Genomic DNA, 5417 nt, shown 5'->3' with positions numbered 1-5417 from the left:
GCCGAGACGTCTCGCGAGAGCAGAGCGGCTCGACCCCGGCGGGTGGTCATCTCGCGAGACTTGAAGCGGTCACTCTGGCCGCTGGGCGAGCTCTTGGGAGTTCACAGGCAAGAGGCACGTGGGTGCCCCTGCGATGCCCAGGAGAGTTGCAGGGTAGGCGGCTGCTTCTGCCAGGGCAGGGGTGGGAGGGGAAAGCGGGGGGATTTTGCGTCTGCGGGTGGAAAAGATTGCAACTGAAGCCCACATGTTACAAAAATATTTAATTGCAGGGGAAAAAAAACTAAAAAGTTTTAAACTGCAAAGTTACACCCCCCCCCCCCTTTGTAAAATAGCTGGAGCAGCAAATCCTGGTTACTGCTGGGGGAAGGGTAGCACCCATCTCAAAACCTACCACCCCAACAGCTAAGAGACCTAACGTAAGGAATGCACAAGCAGGACAAATTATTTTAGACAAGGCGGGATTCTTTTCTTGAACAGAAATAATGTTGCTGTAACTTCAGCTTCAAAATGCACTGTTTCAGATGTCACTTTACCATTATGAAAACAAGTCAATATGAGGCACAAAATTTCTTGTCTAAAATGGGCCAGTTAAGAGGACTTATTTTATTCATTGATAAAGTAAGTTTAACATCACCAGTGATGTGCAGGGGTTATGAAGGAAGCTGCAAAAGCAACCCCCACTGACCAAAGTCAGACCCCATAAAACTTACAATAATCCAACCTGAACCTAGTATTGGGTTATAAAATGGGACAAGAAAAGACTTGAGGAATTAGTGGTTTCATTGGGTATGGCAATTAGGTACATACGTATGTACCTAATTCACAGTATTGTTGTAGCCATGTAAGTCCCAAGATAGATGAGGTAATATCTTTTATTGGACCAACTTCTGCTGGTGAAAGAGACAATACTTTGTCCCCCCCCCCCCCCAAACACTTTTCAAGATCCATGGGTCCTATACATGCCTATCACATCATTCAATGTATTTCATCCAGTGCACTAAATGCTCCAATAACAACTCTGTGGGTGAAATGAGAAATGCTCTCAAATGAGTTCACTCAGAAAAAGGATGAGAGAAGAACACTAGATCAGCTGTAAGTAAATACTTTTCACAAAATGATCATTCCCTGTCTGACCTCTTAGTCCTCTTCCTCAAAGGAAACCCACACAACGCCTCAAAAATGCAAGCCTGGGTAGTGGATCACCTCACCTTGAATGGTTTCTTGCAACATGTGTTAACTCCTTATATCTATTTGTTCTACCTTGTATTTTACCATGACACTCTTGAGTATGTGCCCCAGACCTAAAGAAGAATTGTGTACATTCAAAAACTCCTCTCTCATCAACAGAAGCTGGTCCAGTAAAATATATTACCTCACCTGCTATGTATGTAATGTGCAATTTATCTGATCCATAACTTCCAACTACAGGAACTGGTAGACAAAAGTTTAGGCCTGACATTAATGGTTACAGTTCTAAACACATCTAAAGTGAGCTTTTAAACATATTATAGGTTTTACACCTTTCTCCCCAAAGAAGGTTTTTAGGAGGCTATTTTAAGCACCTTTAAAATTAAAAAAAAATGCATATAAAATAACACAAGTCTTCAAAATATATTAAGTATTTTTACATTCTTTTTATCGAGTGGCTATTTTTGCTCCCTTTCATTGAGTCAAGTCTTCTGCAGCTGAACATTGCTTGGCTTTTGCAACAGATGGCTTTCATCAGAAGGCCTCAAAGTACTTTACAGGCATGAAAGCTCACAACACCCAAGAATGAGGGGTCACTAGCCCCCTAAAGGGGAAACAATACAAGAGTATGTGGAAGAAAAAATCCAAAGCACATGTCATTCTTCTTGGAGCAGGATGCAATCTTTCAAGTGTCTAGTTTTTAGTAGGTAGTCACACTCCCCATCAGGCCCAAATGCATAGTTCTGGCTCATTGTAGAGTAAACGGAAAGATGCCCTTTTGTAGAATCCAAGGAGTATACCTGCTTCACTCCTACAGTATGGCAAACAAAGATCTCTTCTTATGAGCATTTGCCTAAGCAGTTGATTTTATCAGCTCTACATAGGCAGAAGCACATCCCCTGAAGAAATCCAGCCTACTTTCATACCTTCCTCTTTACGGCCCTGACTTCCTGTTAATAAGCCACAGCTGAAGACCCTCTTCTCCAAGAGTGGCAGCTCAGGCAATCTTTATGAATGGGGTAGGATTCTCTTTCCCCAAGGAAGACATTTATCCCTGTTCAATAGCCTATCGTGCAGGGTACATATGACTTATCACATACCCATGTGAGGTAGTGAATACAAATAAATTAATATTTAACAAAAAAGTAATGGAAAATTGCCCCGATAAAACGAGTAGATTTGCTAATGCAGTATAAATGGGGGAAAATGCTATCTAGGACTATAATGGTTGTCACTTTTTTTTTTACAGAACAATTACTCTGAAATTCATGACGTGTGGAGGTAAAACTCATATCCTGCTCTAGAAAGCACTGCATTCTACCATGTGAACTAAAGGAGAATCTCCTTCAGCTGTCAGCAGTATAGGGCCTCTGATGCACAGGTCTGATTCCATCCAGTAGAGAACTGTGTTAAACACTTATATATGCCAGCTCATTACAATATTTTAATAAATCCCAGAGCTCCCTGTGGAACCCAACACCCGTTATAGCAGATCAGATTGAAGAATAAAATCAGGGTGCAAGGAGGTCTGTCTACCAGGATTTTACTGAAGCCCTGATCCTGTAATGAGCTCCATGTAGTAGGCGTCCCAAAAAGGAAGTTAGAAGGTGACTTGGTTGTAATTTTGAAGTACCTATATGTGAAGATTTCTGATAGATTAAAAAAAAACTTTACTACCAGACAAAAGCATAACAAGATCCAATGGCTAGAAATGTAAGCTAGACAAATTCAAACTGGAAATTAGGTGCAGATTTGCTAACAATATGTGGGGCGGAGAGGTGGGGAGTATTAATCATTGGAACAGCTTGCTGAGAGGAGTGGTGGATTCTCTATCTCTTGAAGTCTTTACAACAAGATTGGATGTCTTTCTAAAAGATATAGTCTACTTCAATCAGAAGTTATTGGGCTTGATAGAGGAATTACTGGGTATAATTCTGTGGCCTGTGTTAAAAAGCAGACCAGGAAAGCAGACAAGATGATCACACTAGTCCTTTCTGGCCTTAAAAACTATGAAGTTAGTGGCGCTCTATGTGGGCATAAGGGGCTTTCTATACTGAGCTCATTGCAAAATTGGGGCCTCGGGGGGCAAAAGCAGCTATAAACCACAAACTATTTGTATTTCTTTTGCCATCCTTTAACTTAAAAACAAAGCATAGATTTGTTTTTAAAGTCTGTAAAATATGAGCAAAAAGGAAATGAATGATACTGGATAAGCTTCTGAGTGGTGAGGGTCAACCTAAAGGCAATTTTATTGCCTAGAGAGTATAGTCAAGGAGGTCTATAATGAAATACAAACAATTATAATTATAGCCAAAGGGCTCAGTGTTCAAAATGCTGACATGGCTAAATGGAAGCCATACATACATAAATGCAAATTGAATAAATGCTAATCAAAACCTGGAATTTCAGAGCTTTTGAAAAATTGCCTTTAAGTGAAGTGACCATGATACAAAACTACATCTGCCTTCATCAGTAACAGTCCAAATCTTACAGTTTTCAGTAGATTTAATGGTGCATTGCTGGGGCCACTGCTGTATCATTCAGTAGCACTGTACCCCAATCCGTCATGTGTAACACTCAAGTCTCAAAATAGTCGTTTTCATTATTGTTTCTCTTTAGAATAAGATAGGGATGGAAACTGCAAGGGGGTATTTTTAATCAGAGGGAAGGGAGGGAGTGTTTACTTGCTTTTTCTATTTGATTTAAAGTGTTAAAACTGGCATTTAAAGGCCCATACTCTACTACTCACTATCAGCCAAATCTGGAGGCCTTCACCCAGCTTTTGCTTAGTCCTTACTCAGGTAAAATGTCCACTGAAGTGAGTCAAAAAGTGGGTGAGATAATATCTTTTAGGACCAACTTCTGTTGGTGAGAGAGACAAGCTTCCAGCCAAACAGAACTCTTCTTGGCTTGAAAGCTTGTCTCTCTCACCAACAGAAGTTGATCCAATAAAACATATTATCTCACACACCTTTTCTCTCTAATATTCTGACACTGACACGGCTACAACTTCACCACATACTCTGGAGTGACAATTTGTCAATTTGAGCGATAGGCAAGACAAATGTTCAGATGTCTCCCCATTGATTTTGAGAGCTTCAGTTTCTTGGTAGGGACACGTAGGGCCTGTTTCTCAAAGGGTGCCAAGGACCTGCAGCCCGCGTTGTAAGAACTGCAGGAATTTACTGTCTACGTACAAAACTTGTTGTCTAGGAGGCTAGAACCATAGGACTGGGAGTCAGGACTCCTGGGTTGTTTCCAGCTTGAAGGAGAGTGTGATGTGGGGTTTAGAGTCACTGTGAGTCAGGACTCCTCAGTTCTGTTTTTGGCTCTGGAACAGGAGTGGGGTCTAGTGGTTAGAGCAAGGGACTGAGAGTCAGGATGCCTGGGTTCTCTTTCCATGAATCTGGGCCTAGAGAGGCACCGACACCCCCACTCTGCCTTGGTACACTGCTAGGATCATGCTTGGCATGCGTTTCATGCCACCCATTGCAAGGCACTCAAGCTCCCTCTGGAGAGGGGGAGGGCATTCCATGATGCTTCTGAACACAAGTGTGTTTGGGGCAGGGCCTTAGCGATTTGTTGACACTCTGCATCTCAATAAAGTTTTGTTGGGGGGGGAAATGAAGGGGGGGGGCTGTCCGCACAGTGCGCCTCGATAAAGTTTTGTTGAAAAGAGAGGCCGCCTTGTGCTCGCTTGTTTCTCTGACCGCGTTACCAGGTTGCTCAATAAAGTTTTGTTGAGGAGCTCTCGCGAGGCTTGAGCGGGCCCGGCCGGAGTTTCTCGCGGGGTTTGGCCGAGCGGGGGGCCGGGGAGGCTGCGCTCATCACGCGAGAGCAGGAGTCTCGCGAGAGTTGGCGGCTGCCCCCTTGGAAGCGGTGCCGTTTCGCTTTGGGAAGTGAGAGGGGAGGCGGCCCCGAGAGCGGGGCGGACAAAGGGGGCCGCGAGCCGGGCACCCGCCGCACCGCGGCCGAGGGGGTGGGAGCCGGGGACCCTCCGCGTAGGGAGCCACTCAGGGAGCCGGGCCTAGGGACCTGCTCAGAGGCCCAGGGGGCCCCTGCCTAGAGGACCCTCTGCCCAGGCCAGGGGGCCCGCTCCTGGGCCCAGCCCCCCCCCTCCCAAGGCCCTCCTCCTCGGGGCTTTCCAGGCCCTGTAGCTTCCTGCCCAGGGGCCCTGTGAGGTCAAGTCCCCTCCCCCCCCCACCCACCCCGGGGCCTGATCCAAAGAG

This window comes from Chrysemys picta, chromosome 24, assembly GCF_011386835.1.
Source record: "Chrysemys picta bellii isolate R12L10 chromosome 24, ASM1138683v2, whole genome shotgun sequence".
Lineage (NCBI taxonomy): Eukaryota > Metazoa > Chordata > Testudines > Emydidae > Chrysemys > Chrysemys picta.
The sequence above is the reverse complement of the archived record's forward strand: the minus strand, read 5'-3'. Positions refer to the sequence as shown.